The sequence below is a fragment of the Polypterus senegalus genome, chromosome 4 (genome assembly GCF_016835505.1).
Source record: "Polypterus senegalus isolate Bchr_013 chromosome 4, ASM1683550v1, whole genome shotgun sequence".
Taxonomy (NCBI): domain Eukaryota; kingdom Metazoa; phylum Chordata; class Cladistia; order Polypteriformes; family Polypteridae; genus Polypterus; species Polypterus senegalus.
The window spans coordinates 252522215-252547333 of record NC_053157.1 but is presented as its reverse complement, the minus strand read 5'-3'; the positions used below and the strand labels follow the sequence as shown (position 1 = coordinate 252547333).

The 25119-nt window shown below is 40.1% G+C and overlaps 2 protein-coding genes and 1 pseudogene across 3 annotated transcripts in view; all 3 read right to left on the bottom strand.

The window, feature by feature from the left end:
* The window catches only part of LOC120528485 (zinc finger and SCAN domain-containing protein 2-like), a 422905-nt gene that overhangs the window by 167638 nt on the left and 230148 nt on the right, over positions 1-25119 (bottom strand). The gene's annotated exons all lie outside the window — the stretch shown is intronic.
* LOC120528477 (zinc finger protein 502-like) overlaps positions 1-25119 on the bottom strand; it is a 691287-nt gene that overhangs the window by 478819 nt on the left and 187349 nt on the right. The window lies entirely within an intron of this gene.
* LOC120529049 lies at positions 21031-23770 on the bottom strand (annotated as a pseudogene).

Below are 25119 nucleotides of genomic sequence, written 5' to 3'. Positions count from 1 at the left end.
TTGTGACAGCATCCCATAGGACTAGGGGCACACGCCGCAGTGGTTGAATAACAGGAGTGACACTTGTATTAAGCAGGGGCTTGTGCGTAAATGTGTTAAGATGTCCTAAGCCAGTGAACAGGGTAGGCCATTTCTGATGCCACAGTGGTGTCACATTCAGAATCGTTTTACCCATCATTGTCCAGTAGTGTGAACCCTAGACTGGTGAACAAGTCCAGGCCCAAAATATTGCTACCTTGTCTTGTAATATGGAAAGGAAAATCAGACACAGTGTTTTTGCCATAAGTTACAGTGCAGCGCACAATACCCATCATGTCAATTCTGGAACTGCCATATCTGTAGAGGGAAAGGTTAGGTGGCTGAAGTGGTAAGTGCGATAAGAATGTTGTATCGGTGGCCATGTTTAGAAGTGACACTTTAGCTCCTGTGTCTAGCAGAAGAGGAATGCAAACATCATCCAGGTACACAGCACAGGAGCGAAACCCAGTTAGAGAGGAACAGACTGTGTGAATAACTGCAGGGGAAGACTCAGACAAGCGTTGTTTTTGCTGTATAAAGTTACTATTTCCAGGGTCTGACGCTGACCTACGTCATTTTGCAAAATGATTGGGTTTTTGACACCGCCTACATATTTGTCCTCGTGCAGGGCAGTCCATGGCACGAGACACATGTCTAGTAGAACCACAATTTCCACAGCGCTGGCGAGACTGAGCTGTATGAGGTCTCATCTGCTGGACTGACAGTCAGGTGCACAGTTACACTCCGCGTCCTGCTTCTCGTTCAGTCTGAACAGCAGTTAGGGGATTGGCAGAAAGCAGCTGTGTTTCACTTATTTTATGTGCACATCGAGAAGCTGATTCTATAAAGTATTTGGCACGCAATAGTCAACGCTTTACTGAGCGTCAAATCATCATCCTCCAAAAGAAGCCTCTCACGCACCAGAGGAAGAGTACTTTTTTCAATCAGTTGGTCTCTAATCATTTCATTACGAAGAAGATCAATTTTACAAGACTCGCGGCTAAACCTTTTAAGTTTTAAGTCAGCCACGTACTGCGAAATAGACTCGCCAGCACGTTGTGTCCGCTGACGGAACTGTAGCCATTTCAAAAGGACGCTCTGCTTCTTTGTAAAGTGTCCGTCAAGGAGCCCAATCGCGGCCTCGTACAGTATGTGTCAGCGTCGCCGAGAGTCTGGAAGACGCGGAGTCCTTCTGAGCCGCGCGAGGCAATGCAGGAGAATAGCTCTTCTTCTAGTGCTAGCAACTGCATCCAAACCCACCGCAAGCAGGTACGTTTGAAATGAAGACTTCCATCTGCCCCACGCAAAAGGCGCTTCGCCCGGCTGAGGCAAGAAAGGCTCGGGGTGTGGCAGTGAAACAAACGGAACATTTTCAGCCATCATCGTTCGCCAATTGTAGTGTTCTCTAGCCTGATGTAGTGACACACTCAGAATAACGTTTCAAATGTTGTTTATTGTTAACCCTGTTTAACCAACTTCCCATACAGCGTGTCTTTTAAAACACACACCCCTCCAGCAGCCATGCGTCTCAAAGGAGGCAGACCATAGCAATCAAACCCGAACATAAAGCAATGGACAAAAGCATCATTAAACAATCATATACAACAGTCCTCATCCTGATGCCGAGGCTCTTGTCATGAATATTCCCATCTTGTGCTTTTTCTCGTTCCTGCCAGTTTATTATTATTATTATTATTATTGGACACGTATGTAGAGGACATGTGTGTCTTATTTTATGTCTATGAAAGGACGGACGGTAAAGCCTTGAATGAAACTCAGTGTTGATGCTTTGGGTAACACGACAGGTGAGGAGCAGAGAACGTTAAACGTGTCAGTGACTGCGGGGGATTGTGGGACTGAAGATGGTTTAAGAAAACAGAAACGACAAAAGCTTAGACTGTCAAGAATTCTATTTCCATCAGTGATTTACTGTGTTGTGCTGCACTTCAGAAGACTACTTATTTACCCCCCTTTGATAAGATGAATTCACAAGGAAAGGATGTCGCTGACAAAGTCGGATGTTTTTCACAAGTTTGGCTCCAGATGTGCTTATCCAGCTGCTCCTTCTTCTCAGTACTTGAGTGATCTTTATGTCCACCTCTGGATGAATTCGCAAAGTTTCTTTACAATATTTTGTCTCATTAACGCAGAAATCCCGAGGCTTTCTTAAAATTGCTGAAGACACTGTTGATGGCGCTGATTCTGTTTTAAAGACAGTTGTGATTAGCTATGCAGAGCTCGCTTTAGAAATCAATAATACAAATCAGCTACAGATCTGGGAATCACTGAATAGTAAAAACGTTTAATGAGGAGTGTCTTGCGCATATACTGCTGTAATGGCCACGTCGGCTTTAGTGAAGCGTTTCTTAGCCTCTGTGATATGATCGACATGGGGTAGAATAGATTCTGGATTGTTATAATACGTGCTGCCTTACGCAAAATATGCTCATCAATTTGTTACAGATTCTTGGTGGACATGATTCAACACCGAGGAAAAAGGTGCTCCATGTAAATCGTTCATAATGTCTCCAAAATACATTTGTTTGATTTATGTTAGGTAGATTGCCCAGAGGGGACTGTGCGGTCTCTTGGTTTGGAATCCCTACAGATTTTATTTTTTTCTCCAGCCTCTGGAGTTTTTTTTTTTTTTGTTTTTTCTGTCCACCCTGGCCATTGGACCTTACTTATTCTATGTTAATTAATGTTGACTTATTTTTATTTTTTATTGTGTCTTCTATTTTTCTGTTCTTCATTTTGTAAAGCACTTTGAGCTACATTTTTTGTATGAAAATGTGCTATATAAATAAATGTTGTTGTTACAGTCAAGTACTACATAACTGTTTTTATATAAAGGCCTTATATTAACATACGCGAGCCCCAATTAGGATTTGAAGTCGCGTTAACGCACCTTATCGCTATAGCACGGAAATCTGCTTTTACGCTTTGAGCCAAAGCAGTTCAGCAGACGAGCGAGTTACCAAATCGACTGCTGACTGCGCAGATATCAATGACGTCATCACGCTAGCGTGCCTCAAAATCACGTGACGGGCGCATTTGAAATAAGCCTCGAAGCGGCGCTCCAGTACTTCGAAAGCTCGACAGTGTCGAATACTGTACTCTGTATCGAGCGGCCCATCACTAGCTATGAGATCCACGCGGTCGGACTTCTTCACGGCCACAGGATCAAGCAAAGGTGCAGAAAGTGAGACAAAGTCGAACGAGGGGATCGCGTACGGGTGGGAATGCCGGCAGTGAGGAAGATCGCGATATGCTGAGCGGCTTTAAATTTGAGGAGGTGCCTGACTGACTCCGCGTGGTTCGGTTTTCAGTGTTGGGGATTGAGCGCTACGTGGAGGAGGAGGACGCGGCGGCACAACAAATCGCACCTTCAGGGGTTTATTGTGGATGACAGGGGTCGTGCACTTTTAGCTGATGATACGTTACTTTATTTTCCGTTCGGTGTCCCGTGAAATGTAACCCTACATCTGACTTGGCGGAGGCGCGTTAACTCGGGACTGCTTCTGCTCTCTTCGCGCTCGTGCACTTTTCTGTGCCGTTTCGCCTTTTAATTTCGCGCATGCTCCGAACTGTGCTGTCCGTCGAGCACGCGCTTGTTAAGCTGCTCACTCCCGCACAGCCCCGTTGTTCATTTCTGATTTTTCTCGAGCTCTGCGTGTTCTTTGTGTTTTTTTAATTTATCGTCTAAAGCCGTCATCGGCAAACTTTATTAAAGTTCATCCATTATCCAACCCGCTCTATCCTAACTACAGGGTCACGGGGGTCTCCTGGAGCCAATCCCAGCCAACACAGGGCACAAGGCAGGAAACAAACCCAAGGCACACACACACACACACACACACACATCAAGGACACACTACGGTCAATTTAGAATCGCCAATCCATCTAACCTGCATGTCTTTGGACTGTGGGAGGAAACCCACGCAGACACGGGGAGAACATGCAAACTCCACGCAGGGAGGACCCGGGAAGCGAACTGGGGTCTCCTAACTGCGAGGCAGCAGCGCCACCGTGCCACCCCCTATTAGAAATAATTTAAATAATGTCATTTTTTGGTGTTTTCTTATCAGAATATATGGTTGTACTGTTTCACAGTAACAGGGAGATTTGTTTAATGAGAAATTAAAAATACAAACATTGCACAAGCTACACAGCAGAAAGTCCAGTGTTGAGTGAACTCCCAGAGTTGATTTCAACACTTTTTCTGGGTTTTTATAGCTCCACACTCCCCAGAGTTAACTTAACACATTCAAAGTGTTTAAATATTTAACACTAAGTCAGAGTTTCTTCTTTAACTTACAAAACTGAGCTGAAGTAACATTAAGGGATTAGACAAACAACGCTGCTCAAAGTTAATTTATTTTTACTAATTTAATTGTGTTAGTTTCACTCCCTAAAGTGTTAAGTTATCCAGACTGAAAAAAAAAGTTATAATAAGAATTAATTTCAACAAAACAAAAAAATGTCCATAAGTTACGTTAATTTGTGCCTTTTTATTCATACAATTTAATTAAAACATTGTGAATGAAGGTATAATGTACCATCTGAAACGCTGTATGAACTTTGAATATCAAATGGTTTATGAATTTTAAGCTCAGACACTTTTATCAGACACAATTCCTCACTTTGTAATACTAGGAATGCATGATGATGATCATCAAACTTCTCTGTTTGTTTGTCAAGAAGAAACTCTGATCAACCAGAAGTATCTCACGTATTTGAGAAAACACTGGTATGCCTTCATCAGTTGCACTGCCAACGACAAGTCCAGGTTTCTATTCTACACCATCAACTTTAACCCAACTAGTTAAGAAAAGCTCTTGTGACAGACATGGCCTCGTTGTCAGCATCCCCATCAAGCTGCCTTTCAACAGTAACCATCCTTTGGAAATGTGGGCCTCCTGGAGAAAAGTCTGTAGAGCTTTTTGTTGGGAGTGCCGATTCTCCACAAATCTTCAGACGCCAAGAAATGTAACCCGTGCTACTTGTAGAATCATAGACGTGTTCCTGAAAGAAAAAGAACAAAATTTAATACTTGGTTCATAAATAATCTCAGAAAATGTGAATATCATGCACACAGCTTTGAAAGTATGATGTGAAAATATCATGCAATTATTATTCTGTATTTATTTAATTATAATAATTATTACATAGCCTCTCATGGTATATGGATCCTTGAGGGAAGGGAGCAGTGTCACTATCTCAAGAGCGTCCTCTTCTCGGATTGCTTTAGTGGGACGGAGCCTGAGAGAAGATTATTAAATTAGTCATCTAAATTTGTGCACTGGACATGCAGTTAATCATCACAAATAAAAAGAATATAAAAACATAGCCATGATTATCAATCATGTGAGTCACCAGTATGTTAACCATTTGTCTTCTTGTGCTATCTGTTAGAGTTTCTGTTGTTTGATACTCCTGTAGTTCTTCTTCACCACCAGACTTGGCTCTTAGCACATCTTCTATCAACTAATAAAAAGAAAAACATGAGAATACAACACATGGTGATACACAGCTTTACTAGAGAGCGAGTGAAAAACGGGTTACGAAACTCCAGAGGAATCAAGCTTTGTTAAAACCTGTTTGGAAGACAATGCACCATCCTCAATTCTCCTCAATGTTGAGCCCACTCCTATCTTGCCCTTCAGACCCTCGTGCCACTAGGTGGTCTTTAGGTACGATTCCTGCTGAAGTCTCTTTTTAAAGGGCATATCCATCTTGTGGTTTTCCACCTCCTCAGATGCTCCATTTCTTTCCCAGCTGCTTATCTCTTCCTGCTTTGCTGGCTCAGCTGATATCTCCGTGATTTCCACACACAAGTCCCATAGTTGCAGTTCATTAGTTTCTGGTTCATCTTGCAGATTATCCACACTTGATGTGTCAACAGACCTTCTGTGTCAGAAGTGCTGTCAGGATCAGTAAACTCTAAATTATACCAATTTCTGCTTTGCCAGCCCAATCTAATACTTTATCTGTATGCCACCATCTCTGTCCACATATCTCACAGTTTGCCCCTTTTTTAGACAAACACAATGACTCCATCTTAACTTGTGAGTTTGCTCAACTTCAACATCAACATCTGTAATGAGCTGTACCCATAAATATTGTGCATGGTATTCTTTACCATTAGTGCCCCGTGGTGCTAATCTGGCACTCACCAGTTACATCCAGTATTCTTTATCACTTTCTGTATAATTTGTGTGAGTGTCTCATTGTGTATCTCAGGTAGTCCATTACCCCAGGACTGTATGCAGCGGTGGTCTTTGTTTCAATATTAAAATTCTCTACCATCTCTCTGATTCCCCACCATTATCAGTAAGTAGTTTCTGAGGAGCTCCATGTACTCTTATCTGAGAATGAATTAATGGATTGTTTCACAATTTCTGATGGTCTCTTTGTCTTTACAACACTTCCTGCACTGAAACGTGTGAATGTGTCAAATGTGTGAAGACCCCGTCCTCCTGTTTGATGTTCATGTCAGTCTATAGCCAACAAAGCCCTAAATATGACGTCTTTAATAGACCTGCCATTGCTGTGTCCAAACATGATGATGTCGTGTAGATAAAGTGTTGTCATATCTACATGGTGGCACTGAAATGTATGCAAATCCCCTTTAAAGAAGGTCTGCAGTGCACTTTGATCACATCTGAATCGTTTGATTTCTAATTTTAAACTGTGAGGCAGAGGAGATAATCAAGAGAAATGTGCCTTTGACCCAAACCTTATGGAGGGCACTGTGACCCTGAAGTGTGCTCATTATTTTTACTGACTTTATTAAGTTAATTCTACACTTTTATTTTCACAGGGCTTTCCCATTTCACATGGCCATACACTGAGGTGTCTAATGGCCTCCAGCTCAGGGCTGTCCATGTGAGAATTGAATCTGAGAAGAGAAGGGCAGACACTTAAAGAGAGAGAAGAGTTTCCCACAGAGCATGGCCTCTGCCAAAGAAGATGGCGTGGATGAAAGAACGGTGGACATTAAAGAAGAGGACTGTGAGCGGCTCACACCAGAGGATGTGCGTGTGAAGCTGGAGGATCACGAAGAAAGAATTTCAGTTTTTAAAGAGGAGGAGGAGTGCAAGGGGGTGACTGCTGCCATTAAAGCTGAGGATTTAAATGATTTCTCCGTTGGTCTTGAACTTCAAAAGCATGAAACTGAGGATATTTTCAAGCAAGAGGCCTGTGAAGAATCTCCATCCAGTTTACAGCCCTGGTCCACTAATACGGTACGAATGGCTAAACAGGAGAATTCTTCAGAATTTAAATCAGAGTTATCAGAGTCTGAAGAGAAAATCACTGAGGGAAATGGGAGAGAAGAAGTCACCTGGGAGTGTTGGAATAAGTGAATAATGTGATTAAATATTAAATAAAAGAGAACGTTTATAAATTCTAATGGTGGTTGCTTTGATATATTTTTGAAGATTGAAATGGTAGTGGGGAACACGGTTAATTGAACTTGGATAAAGAGCACCTGCTCGGGTACGTGATAACAAACAATAGGTTACCTGATAAATGATAAATTTGAAAAACTTTGGTGAAAAAGGAAAAATCTTAAGTGTTCAGCGCATGACTTGAACATCATGAAGCTTTGACTGAAGCTGTGACGTATGTTAGGCCAACGGTGCATTATGTTCAATGAGAATATCAAAAGTAATTTTGTTAAAGACGTGTATATTTCTTAAATTGTGTGGCAGTTAAGGCAGAAATGTCCACACGACTCTTAAGAAGAGAAAAACCAAATTCAGACTCGTGATTGAGTAGGAAGGCTGTGATCAGACTCTTTAGATCTGATATTGATCACCCATTCCATTCCAGTAGGATCTGATGATATCGATAATCATACAGTTTTATTTATTTATTTTTTTTAAATAATGAATGTAATTTTAGCCATACATAAACTTCACATTCCATAATAAAGTGCTACTGCATACAGCATACACAAAGAACATTTACCCATAATGCACACATAATGGAAGAAAAACAAGTTAAAAAAACAAAGGGCATGTCATAATCATACTCCACATTTCTAGTAAAATAAAATGTTCAATTAGATATTTGTAGCTGTCTACTCCGACAAGAAGAAAACGAGACAGTCTTGGTGAACGCCTCAGGTTCTCATCTAAGAATATAAGCATCTCTTCATGTTCTGAAGACAGTCTGGTCCTCCTGTCATCCACAATGTGTGCTGCCGTACTGAACAGACCCTCGCTGTCCCCACTCGTATAAGGAAGGCACAGGTAGGACGACGACTTTTATTGGTCCTCCAGTAAGCCAGTGGCCCAGCATCTCTTGTGGTACGAGGTTCACAAAGATTCATCTCTGATGCTGCTGACTCAAATATCGTTTTTATCTTTATTGACAATTTCTTCCTGCGTTCTGCAGTTCTGTTGGTGTGGAGTTTCTTTGGATCTCTCGCCTGTCGTCTGTCGCTCTGATTGCGTCTGTGTGGTCGAGACACCGGCACTAAGAAGTTTGTTTTTGAGATTTGCAATCGTCTGTGAAATGCGTGTCTTTCTACCATTGTTTAATTTGGGGGTAAAAAATCATTATGATAATAATATCTGTTACAGAATTCAAAACTGTATAGTGACTATTTACATTCAATGTTTATTATGCATAATTAGTATTATTTTGTTTAGGTCTAAAAACTAGGCTCGTACCATTCTACCCAACAAGCAAATAAGAGGGCTGATTACAATTTCTAACTAATCGACGTCCACTTGATATCGATTTATATTTATTTACCAGTTTGGTAAAATTCTGCATCCCTTTACTCCCATCTACCTACACATTCACTGAAAGGCTAATCAAAGGGATTTTAGTCAAAATAGTTAATGGCTGGTTAATTAATTAAACAAATAAATGAGTCAACAAACACTCACTGGCAGATGGAATTGTGAATCTAAATGATCTAGAAGGTGACATCTTCCGGAACTGAAAGTAGCTGGTTGTCCAGGCTTACGAATTCCACTGTTTTTGCTGTCACAGTAAGTCTTTGGTGTTCTTGCTGTCAGTATTATAAGGTTGAGTTTTCTAAGTGCTGCCATTATTGGAGGCCGAGTGAGAGCAGGCGACTGAGCTTGACTAAGCATGCTGGTTGCCTCAGCCTTTGAACAGCTTGTTCTTCACACCAGTCCCTTTTGTGTTGACTTCTCAGATTCTGAGTAAGGTTTTTTTTTTTCTTTGTTGAAAGTGTTAGCAGAGAATCCCCCATGACGGAGGTCTTTTTGCACATATATTACAAACTGCAAATTTTTTTATCTCTTGTAGGAAGGCAATTAAACTGTTAGACTGACTAAGACTTGTTTCTGTATTTTGCTAATTTGCTGCTCATCAGTCAAGTCATTTGGAGTGAAAATTGACTGATTTTGATTAGTGATTGATTGATCGCATCAGGCCGGTCTTTCACATATAAGAGAAAGGTGGAGAAATTGAACAGACAGCAGCAGAAAATGTAAAGACCACACATGGAGTGGCCAGACTAGGGGCCTCATGTATAAACGGTGCGTACGCACAGAAATATTGCGTAAGAACTTTTCCACGTTCAAATCGTGATGTATAAAACCTACACTTGGCGTAAAGCCACGCACTTTTCCACGGTACCTTATACCTTGTTGTACGCAAGTTCTCCACTCAGTTTTGCAGACTGGCGGCACCCAGCGTCAAAGCAGTGCTACTGTTCCTGTGTGGTTACACCTTATTTTCCTGGCGCGGCTTTATAAATACACTGAAACTAACCGCATATTGTTTATTAGTGTAATGCATCTGATTGTAATTAACTAGTAACAATATAATGCTCCAGGGAACAGCCATAGTATTCCAAATACCATAACTGCTTTAGCGTTGTTACTCTCACTGCACCTTCTTCTTTCGGCTGCTCCCATTAGGAGTTGCCACAGCGGATCATCCTTTTTCCATATTACTCTCACTGCACCACTCGGAGTATTTATATCACTGTATCTGAGTGTGAATCACAGCAGCAGCTGATCGGAAAGAGAATTATCGGTATACAGCTTTAAGAACACGCTGTCTCAGCCATGGCAAAACGTTTTAAAGCCTTTCCTGTACGGACCTTGTGGTTCAGAAACAGTTTCATCCCAAGAACTATAAACGCACTCAATTGCACCTTGTAGAATTGTTTGTACTTATAAGTACAATTACCTCACTGTAAACTTGCACTACAGTTATAATATTACACAACCTGCGCCACATTATAAAGTGCTTATTTACACATGATGACGATATAATTTTTAAGATGAAATTCAGCAAAATATGTTGACTATATTATACAGGTAAAACTTTAACTTCATTTAAATAATCTATATTCTTCACTGGGACTGGCGTAAAGGATAGAATAGTTAAACATGTAAAACGAAGATAGTTCAATGTTTCTTAAACATTTTGAAGAATCGGCGCTCTAAGCTTACAGATGGCTTAACGTCTTTTACAGAGCTGATTGTGTGGCGATCAGTAACTTGGAGAAAGAAAAGCAAGGACTGCAGATGCGGCCACACCAATATATATTGAATATAAAACAGAAAATAATGGCACGGCTAAAAATGCAGCAGCAAATTTCGACAATTGCTAAACGCTTGTGTCATGAGCACGAGGCGGCTATGCAGTGTACACAACGGACGAGGCCATCCGCTGTGCATAAGATACCATATTGACATTGGCGGGCGAAGGAGCCACCGATTCTTTCTCTGCCCAGGGCCGCCACAAGCCTAGAGCTGCCCATGAGTACTGCTGGAATAAATAATTTCTTCGAAGGTCGTGCACAATCACTGCACCGTGAAACCCATGTTTAATAACGTGCTTTAACTCCTATCATCATGAAAATGATATCACGTATACATCTCATTATTTTAGTTATTCTGAGAGCTGTAATATCAGAAATGTAATGGATTCTCTTTTCTGTTGGAGGAAGAGAGCCGGTTTAAGAAGCACGTAGTGATTCACACACACAGAGCACATAGGAGATCACATACAAAACAAAGCATTTAACGTGCTACTTTAATTATGATGTGATTTGAGAAACTGGTTAATTAAACGATTTTAAGATGAAGTTTATAATGTTCTTCTTTAATGACAAAATAAACTACGTGATTAAAGTGGAAATTTCGAGATTGAAGTTGACATTTTATGCCTTTTCCCTCCACTGTGTGCCTTTTTTTTTTCTCTGTACTCTAATAAGCTTTCATATGACACTCAGACAGTGGGCTATGACTTGCCTTTTCACGGCGACTGATATCTGAGCTTTCAAGTTTCTCTAACACGCTATGTCACTCGATCAACTTCCTTTTGTTGATTATACCACGGCTTATTTGAACAAATAGTATGTTTTTCCTTTACCTCTACTTGGTATTCGCTGAAATTCTTATATTTTTCCCCGTGCTTTTCCCATTGTCTTTTTACAGAAGGCTGAGCTTAAGGGCGATTTATATTGATTTGCATATTCAAAGAGGCCTAATTATGGGAGGAGTTGGGGTGTTACATAAAGCGCGTGCACGAGCGTTACTTTTCACGCTGACCAGGATTTATGTAACGGAAGGACATGGAAGTTGGAGTACGCACAGATTCCTGCATCTGGATTATTCTGTGCATAAGCACATTTTGGCTTTTGTGCTTACGCCATGTTATAGTGCGAATTCTACGCACGGCGTTATACATGAGGCCCCAGAAATGGCATCTCAGTTTGAAGAAGAAACTCCAACCAGTGTGCTACACTTTACTTGTACTGTTTCATTTATTTTAAAAGGCAGGGAGTAGATAGGAATGTGGAAATCAAACCCTGAAGTTGCAGGTTCAAATTCAGCTATTGACACAATGTGACCTCGAGCAAGGCACGTGACCTGCCTTTGCTCCATTTAGAAGAACAAGAGAAATGTAACCAATTGTGTCTCAAATGTTGTAAGTCATCCTGAATTAAAGTGTCAAGAAAAAAATAATATAATAATACTTAAAATGTTTGTGTTATTTCAGATTTACAGAAAAATGGCAGCATCTCTCCACCTTTATTTGGTCAGCCCTCTTCTCAATACAAAGAGAAAGGTATGAAGAAAGCAGCAAGAGAATCTGAGAACCTGAGAGCAGCCTTTTTGCAGTGCAGTTCTCTCCCTGCTGCTGGATTAACACAGACAGAAGCCATCAAAACTGACCGACAGCAAGTGAAGGAAAAAATCAAAATTCACACGGGAAAAAAAATGTTTGGAATGTGGAAAACAATTTACACACAAAAGTGATCTTAGTAGGCATATAAAGATTCACACTGGAGAAAAACCTCATTGCTGTCCAGAATGTGGTAAGTCGTTCTTATGGAGAAACGATCTTCAGAGGCACAGAAGAAGTCACAGAGGAGAAAAACCTTAGTGTTGTCCAGAATGTGGCAGTTTTCTAACAAACACAGTTCTCAAAGGCACACAGAAATCGATACTGGAGAGAATCCATATTACTGTTCTCAATGTAGAAAAAGGTTTTTCAACATTGGCTGTTCTCGAGTATACACACAAACTCGCATGGAAGAGAAAATGCAGTATGTATGTTTTGAATGTGGTAAATGTGCAAGCCAGAAATGTCTTTATAGACAGGCCAAAATCCATATTGAAGTAAAATCTTTTTGCTGATCTGAATTGGGAAACGATTCTTAGAGTTATACTCACTTCAGTGCTACATCAGAACTCATACTGGAGAGAAACCTTATTGTTCTCCTGAATGTGATTAGCAGTTCTCACAATAAAGCACCCTACAGAGTCACATCAGACTTCACACTGGAGAGAAACCTCACCAATGCTTGGAATATTGCAAGCAATTCTCATCCCTTAATTCTCTGTAAAAGCATAGGAGAGTTCATACTGGACAGAAACCTTACCGTTTTAATGAATGTGGATTTCTATTCTCATATAAAAAAAATAATATATTCTGGTAAGAAGCAAAGCTGTTCTGATTGTGGCATGCATTTCTCAGACAGCACGACTCTTAAATTCCACATGAGAATTCACTTTTGAGGAAAAACCCCATTGCTGTCCAGAATGTGACCTCTTAGCTGTTCTGAATGTTGAAAGTGGTCCTCCTACTTTAAAATAATAATAAAAAGTTTATGAGAAATGGAAGACCATAATGAATGCAGAACACAATGAAAATGAAATGAATTGATTTTATTGTCTGACATATAAAAGAAAAAGGGAAGACAAAGCAGAAACACACAGGGATCTCTGCTGACCCAGCTGGTAATTTGATAAATTAATCTAAAAATATAACGGATGTCCCTTTGCTCCATGTCAGTATATCCTGGGGTGGTGTGTGAAGGACGCTCTATACTCCAAATGTGTTGGTTCAGGTTTCAGTTTGAGGACAGCACAGAAAAGGCAGGTACCAACTGAAAACAACAGAAGAAAGCTGATTGGTGGAAAGAACTATCAGTCACTCCTGAGTGGACCGTTGAGGACAGCCGTGGCATGCAGACTTCAAAGATCATGTGTTTTGATTTCAAATCTGTGACCATGCACTGAATAAGTCTGTTATTTATCAGTTAGCATGTTCTGAAACTGTAATGTCATCACAAAGATCACACAAACACGTAATGTGACATTTGTGATCAATCACTTTTGTTGATTTTTATGGCACCATTCATCAGCCCTGTATAGAGTGACACTTCCAGATCAGCAACCCCTCTGCACCCCGTAGCACATTTGGAGTTTGGGACTGGAGCACAAGGTGGATGGCACTCTGAGAAGGACAGACTTGTAAGACGTGAACAAAGCCAGCTGCCCTCCCTGGTCTGTCTTCATTCAGAAGGACTCACCTGAGTGGTGGGATTGTTCTGCGGCGCTCCTGTTAGCTGATATTTCATCAGCTTGCTTTCTGTGTTTCATCAGATAACCAGCAGAGTTAATCCAAAATGAGTCAGGCCTGTTACAATGTGAATGTTCTTGACATTTTTGTTTACTTTAAATATTTTTTTTGCTTTTTTACGTTGAGTTCCTGGAGTCCTTGTACATTAGAGATTATTAATACATGAGCATTTAGTGTTAATAATGAATTGACAATTAATAAACTGTTTTTATTATTAAATTGTAAGTGTGGCCTGTTGCCATTTTGTATCTTTATCCTTCTTGACTGTGTTACTTGGACGTGTTGCACTGTTGCCTCCCTAGAATTAAGTGCCACATCACAGACGCTCGGCCTCACACCTTTCATCACACGTGAGTCACAGTCCAAGATTGCTGATCCAACTGTTAATCTCATTCCTTGCTTTGCCAGTCCCTTGGCTGTGTGTGTATCGAGGTGTATGGCTGATCAAACCTCTCCTCAAGGAGTCTACAGCACTGTTCAGATGACGAACTTGACGCTTTGTGTTTAGATGTAAAACTGAGAATACCTCATGCTGGATATACTGATGAGTGAAAGGGAGTCCGGTGGGATAGACTGAGGTAATAAGGTGAGTACAGGTAGACACGTTCATAGTCATTTTATCTTTTAGTAGTATTGAATAGTATTTTTATCTTATAATATTTTTTTCTTTTTTTTTTTGCCGTTGTTAAACAAGGTACAATATTGTGCTGTTTGGTGAGATCGATGTCTTCACCTTAACAGTAACTCTTCATTACACACACACGCCTGCTTACCATCTCCCTTTTCAAGAACACATGACGCATATGGAGACTTGACTGTTTCCTTGTTTAATTTAGATCAGGGGTGTCCAGCGTTCATCCTGGAGGGCCACAGGTTTTCATTCTAACCATTTTCTTAATTAATGACCCATTTTTGCTGCTAATTAACTTTTTTCACTCTTCATTTTAATTGACTTGCTATTTAAGACTCAGACTCCTTGTCTGTTTCTTTTATTCCTTAATTAGCAACCAAACAGTAATGAAATACGAAATGACCAAACACATGACCAGATAAGCTTTTCTGTCATAAAGTATCAGAAAATAAGGAAAGTTGAAGGTCTCGGTGATGCTGATCTGCTTTCTGCTGCGGTCAAACGAGAGCACAGCCATGGAATTGAATAACGAGTTCAATTAACAACAACAATCGGCTTCTAATTAAGAAACTGGTTTGAGTGAAACTGGTGGGAGTTTGATACCCCAACTGGTCATGTTGATACCCCCTGGCTGGTCAATCGTTGGTTCAATTCACATCTCATTTTATTTGGGTGCCATTTAAAGAAAAAAAAGAAACAATTCAGAGGATTCTTCAATTAACAAAGGGAAGGGACAAGAAGTCAATTAACAGCAGAAATTGGTTACTGATTAAGAAAATGTCAGGAAGGAAAACCTGCAACCACTGCGGCCCTGTGGGGTCAGAGTTGGACACCCTGATTTAGATCAGGTATCAGCATGAGGGAAAGGGAAGGTCTATAGGACGGTAGTGAGGCCAGCTATGTTATATGGGCAGGAGACGGTGGCACTGACTAGAAAGAAGGAGACAGAGCTGGAGGTGACAGAGTTAAAGATGTTAAGATTTGCTTTCTGTGTGACAAGGATGGACAGGAATAGAAATGAGGACATTAAAGGGTCAGCTCAAGTTGGACGGTTGGGAGAAAAAAGTCAGAATGGCGAGATTGCGTTGGTTTGGACATGTGCAGAGGAGAGATGATGGGTATATTGGGAAAAGGATGATAAGGATAGAGCTGCCAGTGAATAAGAAAAGAGGAAGGCCTAAGAGAAGGTTTATGGATGTGGTGAGAGAGGACATGTAGGTGATGGAGGTGACAGAGCAAGATGACAAGGACAGGAAGATATGGAAGAAGATGATCCAGTGTGGTGTCCCCTAACTGGAGCAGCTGACAGAAGAAGACAAAGAAGATGTCTACCTGAGAGCTGCACCTGACAACATGACCACAAACACTGGCATTTTTGGAATAGGCAGCTTAAAGGTTTAAGTGAGGTCGAACTTTAGTGTCTTTTAGCTTTTTGCTTATACATTTAATTTGCAGAATACTTCGTCCAATAATATAAACGAGAATTAATTATACTGGAGGAGTTTCATCGACACTTCAGTCAGGAATACATTAGATGTTTCCAGATATACAGAATTACAGCTTGTCTAATTCTTGCATGGCAAGGTTGAGGTTTTACATTAAATTCACACAAAAACATGTCACTGGGTCAGACGGTGGATGCTTGATAACGTGGACCTCGTCTATCACACCTACTGAATCAACTTAGAACCCTAATAGTATAATTTAATCTTATCCAAGTGTATATTTATTTGAAATCGATCTCCAGCTTGTTAGACAAGGTAAAATTTCAGACCATTTCTGCTTGAATGAATAAGAAGCCTTTCAAACTGACATGTCTGATTTTCCTCTGTCCCCTGAAAGGAGATCCCAAACTTCACATAGAATTCATTTTTTTGAGAATGTCAAATTTCCAGAATAGCAGAATTGACAAATCTGGAAACAAGAAGAAGTTGGTGAAGTTTAATGTCTAATGTGACATCAAGTGACTCAGTAGAACACCAAACTCTCATCAGTATGGCCGACATCCGATTGACCCATGAGTCCATGGTGGATTGATTCAGAAATGATGGACCCCTTGAGTGACCAATGGAGGGGGGGACTCTCTACAGTAGTCCCATCTGTCACTCGCTCCTACACATAGTCACTATTCCAGAGCTGCTGATACTTAGTCTATATAGTGCCTTTCAGCAGTGCTGCTACAGCAGAATTTTAAACAGTTGACTTTCAATGACACTCGGGGTCATGTGTTGTGAATCAACATGGGGACCCTTCTGGTCAGACAAGTATCTGTAGGTCTGAGGTGCCCTCTGTGGAAGAAATTAACTTATTAAAGAAAGAAACATTTCCTCTACTAGGACAAGTCTCATAAAAAACCTTTGAGTGAATAATCAGGCAGGAGGAAACTCGTCCATTGCAGCTTTAATTTACTCCTCAGAAATGCCGAAGATGAAGTATTTATCACAATAGTCTGTTAGGGAATGGTCAAAAAGAAGGGGCAGAGGACCATTTTATAAACAACTGAATTTGCATAACAGTGCTGAATTAATGCCTGAATATCATTCTCTGATTGGTTTAAAGACACAAGGTACTTTAGTGTAGAACACAACCAGCCTAAGATTGAAGTCTTTCTCCATAATGTCCTTGTTCTTCAATATCACTTGAATTCAGCACATATCCTGTTATAATAACTGCATACGTGCCAACTGGCAAGACTTACTAGGGGCATTAAAGAACATCACAGAGTTCCAGTTCCCTACTCGACATCCCCCTGAAACATTCTGCTTGTTTACTTGACCATTTCAGCCATCTCTTCATTATATTTCTAAAACAAACGCTTATATATTTCACTGTGCACTGCAAACCAAAATATTTAACTGCTGCTACATCCACATTTCTCTCTCACACCCCGCCCCTCACTATGACACACACACAGCTGATTGGCTCCTCAAATCCAATAACAATAGAGGCCGTGATAGCCACACTCACCCTGCATTCTCAACACCAAATTCAGTCACAGACGTACTGCTACACCACCTTCCGTTAAATTCATTTTGACCCCAAACTACGAACACAAAGATGTCCTGCGCTTGTGGAGACATCAAGTGACCGGTGGAGGGTACTGGTCAGTGGTCACGTGGTGTCAGATGGTTTGTTGCTACACTGCAGTTATAAAGTAGACTAAACCCTGGATAGAGGGGCTCAGTGAAGGAGGTGTTGAACCTGTGCAGGAGGGTCATTGTGTGTGAGACACTATAAAATGACAGAGAGCCAGCAGGCCAGTCCAGATGCACACCTATTCTGGGGCTGTAGGGGGCGCTGATTACAGTGTGCTTGTCATTGTGACACACAGCACTACAAACCTCAGTGCTTGTCATTGTATCCAAGGAGGGACTCCCTACCATCTTCTCTCTTGCTCAGTCCTTTATCAGCGACTCCAGTCCTCATGTTGTCTCCACTGCACTCCACCTCCCAGTAACAGCGAGTTCCAGTCAGAGTCTCTCTGCACGGAACATGAGACCACCAGTCAAATCTGTCACAATGATCAAGATATTCAGTCTTTGTCCCCTCACATGTCACCTTCTTGTTCCCTTCAAACAGACGGAGGTCTCTGTGTGCCGTGTTGATGTCCAGTGTGAGGGGACAGAAGTCTGAAAGGAGGGAAAAGAAAACTAGTGAGGAAATCTGGGAGTGTGTAACGGGACTGGGGCGGAGCACAACACAGACAATTAACAATAACCAATCAGGAGCTGCGCTGACCAGACACTAATAGTAAAGAGCTCATCTGATTGGACAGAATGTGTAGGAAATCAAAGTAAAATTCTGGAATTACAATATACGCATAAGGTCACCGTCGAGGTCAGAGTTCTAATGGACTGTCCACACGTACCACTGGCTTTATTAAAATGGCCCTTTTTATTGTCACTGTCCACCTCTTTAATTTAGAATCAATCCTCTGTCACACTTCATCACCAAACTGATTTTTCTTTCCTCATAATACAACCCTGATCCTCATTGTGCCCCATCCATTCCCAGTCTTTTCTTCTTCCATTTCCAGTACTCTACTAAACATTTAGGGGTCAATTGTGAATACATTTAACAATAACTATCTAAAGTAAATATCTGTACATGCCAATTAAAGCGGCACAAATGGGGGTATTATACAGTTTATTGACTCTCGTCAGACCCCCATATACACTCTGCAAGTCAAATGGCCTGTGAAACCTCATACTATTGGCTTTGATGAGTTCAGCTATGCCACATTCACCCAACACTTCAAATGCATGGAGATGCTCTGAAAAATGCTCAGTGAAAAGTTTATCCACTAAAAAGAATATACAGTATTGTTGTCGATACTAAGTATTTTTCGAATCTGACTGGAAACTGGAAGTTGGTCTTCAATTTTATTGCAAATGACGAGGCCTACTTTGTATTCGGTTCCATCAATTATCACCCAGTTCATGGAGTACATGGTTTTGTGCATGGGATTCTGTTGCATTCCTACTAAATGCTTGCCATCATCAACACTCTCCCAGAAAAATGTTTTCATTGGTCCATACTCAACATGTTTCAAAGGTGATGTTTCCCAAAGATAGCCTATGGATATCAGATGTCTTTTTGCCAAAGATTTGGTGATGTTTTTAAAATTCTTGAGTGTATTTTTGAACACTTTGTTTAGCTTTGAATCGCATGATCCACAAATGTACTAAAGGACCGGTCTTACGTATAGAGGAAAGATAATGGATCATAAAATGATGCTTTGGCAGTAAATTCTCGAGTGGGTTCAATTATCAAATACTTCATTAGAATAGTCATGCCTTCAGAGAGACATGGGGAAAATACAAGGTTGACTATTTGAAGTAAGAGAAGAAGCAAATGCCAGTGTTCATCTCCACTGGGCACAATATCACCAAAGACTAACGACATGTTTTTTAAAAGACGAAGTGCCTGGATTGAGTTCAGCCCTAAGCCATTTCCTTTGTGGTCTAGATTCACTCGTGTGGGACGAGTCTTTTGTTCCAAATAGCCATAATCATAGGCATATGTTCTGGAAACCAATTCAATCCATGACAAAGATATTCAAAGAGTTTCATATTGAGCAACTCCTTCTAGGATGTCATGCATTACATCGAAAGAGAAATTGCGGCATACATGAAAATATTTCAGACTGTTGAGTGACGATTTTCTTTTGAAGCCATATAGCGATGAGATTTGTGGGTCCGACTCCAATTGAAGGCAGTGGCGCTCATAGACTACACAATCACGTAAAACAACCCTTAGGTCACCCTCATTGTAAATAACCTGGGCATCTGCCTTTTCAGTCAAACATAAATGACAGAAATACTGGCCATAAGATTCAGAGAAGCCAAGGACTGAGTGCATTGCCAAGTTGTCTCCATTCACTTGACACAGAGTGCCATCAATTTTCCCTGTGGAAATTGGCAGATCAATGCCATCTGTTTTTAGAATACTGATGTCATGGATCAAAAGGCTCCAATATGGGCTGGAACCCCAAATCATGAGCATGAGAAAGTGCTACTAAATGGATATTCATCAGTGTTGAATTGAATTTGGGTGGAAGATTTCTTAGTACAAAATAAAGTGCCCCAACTTTGTGTATCCCATGTTTGGATCCAAGGGGATTTGCCATTTCAAAATCATCATAATATAATTGGATCTGCAACGCAGTGGAATGTCTGGAAAATAATGGATAAGCCTTGAATTAACAAAAGTCCTCATAATCATTTGATCTCTGCCTTTCTGAAGATTCCCTAATCAATCTACATACATCTGAATTTTGACACATACATTTTACAGTTTCTAATACTGGTACGTAAACAAAGGTGTCTCATTGAGACCTAATCATAACAGCCTGTTTTTTTATTACGTCTCACATCATACCTCATGCCAAGTCCATTTTCAATTGACTCAACTACACCCCATTTATCAATGAAATAATTGGGTTGTCAAAATGTGTAAAACTATTCTCGACTGCTAACCTGATTGGATTATCAAGAGCAATAGCTGACAATAGTTTTTGGTGAGTTTGTGTGTGAACTTCAGAAGTAGGCTCTTCAAGGTCGGAGACAAGTGCTGAAATTAAACTGTTTGCCACATTGCTGAATTGTAATTTGGCCAAAATTGAAGCACACATATCCTTTGTATCTCTTTGACAAGGGCAGTCTTCATTGTTCTCCAAACAATCTGTGGGAAAAGCTGGGGTATCACTGACACCATTGTTCTTAAAATCCGAGGCACCTTGGGAATCGCCAACTCCTGTCTGTATAGAACTGAACTGATTACTATGAACATCTTGGGACGACTGTGGTTCTACATAATGCAAACCATTACCCTCAAAATGAACACTGTTTAAATGTTTCCTAAACCCTGAAAAAGTACAAAACCGGCGCCTACAATCGCCTTGCAAACAAATCAACCTGAACTTCAATGAAGGATAGAAACTGCGTGTAACTTGCAAGTGAGATATCAGTTGCTGGCTATTTGCATACAAACTCTTACAGTTAAAACATTTAAACATTGTTTAACAATTTCACACGTAGTTCTCTTACTCTTGGCGACTCGCTTGTTAGACCGATGTCAATGTTGTAGACTGTTGTCTGTAGAAAGGTGTAGACATTTGCCAGGGACTCCTCATAGGTTAGGTTAAAGACGTAATGAACGTTGAAAAGTTCATCAATGGCACTCAGGGAGGTGATTCCTGCACAGCTGATGAGCTGCTTGTCAACAACGACATCAAAATTGTCGATCCTCTTCTTGGTCCGTCCTACTGCAAGTAGGTATGGTTGGTGGCCTTCTCTCACCCTGAGATGTTCTTCAATGCTGGTACAGGATTATAAAAGAATGACAAGTTATATTTTACAGTTGATAAATGCACAGCACTTAAAACAAAAAAGAACAGAATTCTTTAATACATTAAAACAGTTCAAACCATGAACAACAATTTATCAGGGTGAAAATGTGAAAAGTGCCACAGCTAAAATTTAACAGAAAGTAAGTCTGGAGGTTATCTGCAACTACAAGATACGTAGCTGTTTGTAAATTCATGTCATGTCCGAAAGGAAGAAAATCTACAAGAAAAGACAGACAAGTGCAGGCCACTGTGACATGGTTAAAATTGAGATCAGGTTTGCATGCCATCAATAAGTCTAACAAATGAATGCTATATATTGGCCATAGGTGAAAAGCACGAGAACAGCTTCCTTCAGGATCAACTAAATAAATGCATCTCTGACTGTACAACACATTGCAAAGACATTGATCTCGCATTGTAATGTACCTTATGAAAATGTACAAGCCTGTCTTTAGCATCAGTCGGACTGATTTTAACTTTCTTTCTCCCTGCAGACGGCGGTAACAAATGCAACAGCAACAAGAAAGAGGAAATGTCACTGTCCCATTCTGATGGATATTGAGAAGGGGTCAATGTTCAGAAATAGAAATTAGTATGTAGAATAGCTGGCCTTGCCTGCCATTTAAAACCTCAAACTACCACTTAGCACTTTCAGACTGTTGTGTCTCTGCTGCACTGATGTGACTTTGAAGTTCTGCTGTCAAAGTGAGAGACTTTGCTTCTTCAATGACGTTTGGCTTGAATGCCATCTCCCATTGCTCAAGCAACTTGGCAGATGTTTCAGCATTGAACAGCAAAATAAAGTCTTGATTTACGTAATGAAATTGCATACAACAAAACAAAGGCATCATGTCTGAATCACACTTAACTAGTTAAACCAAGAAATAAACAGAAAAGGTTTTTTATAGTTACCAACCCTTTCACGTCTAAAAATCTTGGAAAGATTTTTACGATGTCAGTTGACCTTTCTGGGTTATGAACGAGCTCTTGCCGATGCTTACAGGTTTGCTTCATCTTTTGCCTAACTTCAGTCTCATCAGCTGTGTGAAGAAGGGATGAAATGGCTTCTCTGCATGTATCTCCATCAAGTCATTCAGTGTCCTCTATTCATCTTCAATGACTTGGCCCACCAGTCTCAGGAGACATCAAATAAACACGTTTTGGATTCCTCCTTGACAAAATTTTAAGACACCAAGCAATAAATCCTGTTCCCTTCTCTGGATCATAAAAATATTCCTAAAATGAAAGAACAAACAAGGAAGCAATAAAGTGCATTTATTAAATCTCAATAACAACATTTATTTATATAGCACATTTTCATATAAAAAAGTAGCTCAAAGTGCTTTACATAATGAAGAAAAATTAAAGACAAAATAAGAAATTAAAATAAAACAACATTAGTTAACATAGAAAAAGAGTAAGGTCCGATGGCCAGGGTGGACAGAAAAAACAAAACAAAAAAAAATAAAATCTGCAGGGATTCCAGGCCAAGAGACCACCCAGTCCCCTCTGGGCATTCTTCCTCACATAAATGAAATAGTTGTCTTTGTATTTAGGGTTCTCATGGACACTCTTGATGATGATGGTTATGCAGTCTTCTGGCTTTTAATCCATCACTGTTGGAACATTACGGTGCTTTGAGTAGATGGTAAGTCAGAACTACATAAAACACTGACATTAAAAATCACACCAAATAAAAAATGTCAAATACTTGCAAAAAAAAAAAAAAGTGTTAATAAATAAAATTCAGGTATTTCTTTTAAATAAATCATTGCAGTATTCAACTACATAAAAGAACATGAAAGTGAATGAGGTGTGCTTACATAGCCCTTCGGTGAATTTGGGTCTCTTAGAGCAGGGAAAAGAGAAACAAAGCCCAAGACATATGCCTCTCTCTCTCTGTTTACAGGTGGGAATCCTGCTGAACATTTTACAAGATTAAGAAAAACTTCGTCATTTATCCAAAACTTAAACCTCCATATCTATATGAATGGATGCAAAGCAAGCTTGATATTGTGCTGATTTATTAATTCTCTGATAGCTTACCCATGAACATCTGTCATATGGCTAACAAGAACATTAACAAGCTGTCGTCTCGTGCTGTGCTTCAGTGTTTTAGTCAACTCATATTCTTTGAGAACATCCAAACCACCAGGTTTCTCTTCCAGGGCATTTTGAACAATCTAGTTATTAAAGATAAAATAATATGAAGGAATGGTATGATGACATCACACACAAAAAAAGTTATCCATGAAGGCAGATAAATCCACATTGACCTGTTTGGCCTTAGAGTTTGAGCTTGCAGATGGGTTCAGTTTAGTTCTCTCCAACCCTTCGACATCGCTGGAGTTTGAAAGTCTATCAGTGCATGTACTTGGTGTTGAGGTAGCTAGGGGTGAAAGGGAAGATCAATATTGATTCATGTTCAGATATTTTATAAAGACATTTGAGCATTTCAGAAAAAAATACATACCACCAGAAACATCCAGCTCAGCAAAAAGTCCTTGTGGAGGACATCTTACTGTGAAGCATATCTTTGGGTTATTCTGAACTAACTCTTGAGAAATATCTTCCTCCACATTAGTACTTGTCTCATTAAAGACTTGAAGGACATCGTATGCTGTAAGCCCAATCTTTTGTTTTACTAAAAAAAGATACATTTGGTTATAAATGTCAATAAAATTACCTTTTCAAATCAGCTGAAACAGACATAATTAAATTCAAATTTACCTTCGTCTAGAAACTCCTCAAATGTGAACCCATCTTGCAATTTGACGTATTTCTTCACTTGAAGGTAATTCACCTTCACCAGCTTTGAGAGAGCAGGGGCCTCATGTATAAACGGTGTGTACGCACAGAAATGTTAGGTAAGAACTTTTCCACGTTCAAATCACGATGTATAAAACCTACACTTGGCGTAAAGCCACGCACTTTTCCACGGTACCTCATGCCTTGTCGTGCGAGTTCTCCGCTTGGTTTTGCAGACTGGCGGCACCCAGCGTCAAAGCAGTGCTACTGTTCTTGTGTGATTACTCATTATTTTCCTGACACGGCTTTATAAATACACTGAAACTAACCACATATTGTTTCTTATTGTAATGCATCTGATTGTAATTAACTGGTAACAATATAATGGTCCAGATAACAGCTATAGTATTCCAAATACCATAACTGCTTCAGTGTTGTTACTCTCACTTCTCCTTCTTCTTCTTCTTCTTCTTCTTCTTCTTCTTCTTCTTTCAGCTCCTCCCGTTAGGAGTTGCCACAGCTGATCATCTTTTTCCATATTACTCTCACTGCACCACTCGGAGTATTTATATCACTGTATCTGAGTGTGAATCACAGCAGCAGCTGATCAGAAAGAGAATTATCATATACAGCATTAAGCACACGCTGTCTCTGCCACGGCAAAACGTTTCAAAGCCTTTCCTGTACGGACCTCGTGGTTCAGACACAGTTTCATCCCAAGAACTCTAAACGCACTCAATCAAGTGCTCCTTGTAGAACTGTTTGTACTTATAAGTACAATCACCTCACTGTAAACTTGCACTACAGTTATAATATTACACAACCTGCACCACTTTATAAAGCGCGTATTTACATATGATGACGATATCATTTTTAAGATGAAATGCAGCAAAATATGTTTTTTATATTTTACAGATAAAACTTTAACTTTATTTAAATAATCTATATTCTTCACTGGGACTGTTGTTAAGGATAGAATAATTAAACGTACTACGAAGAT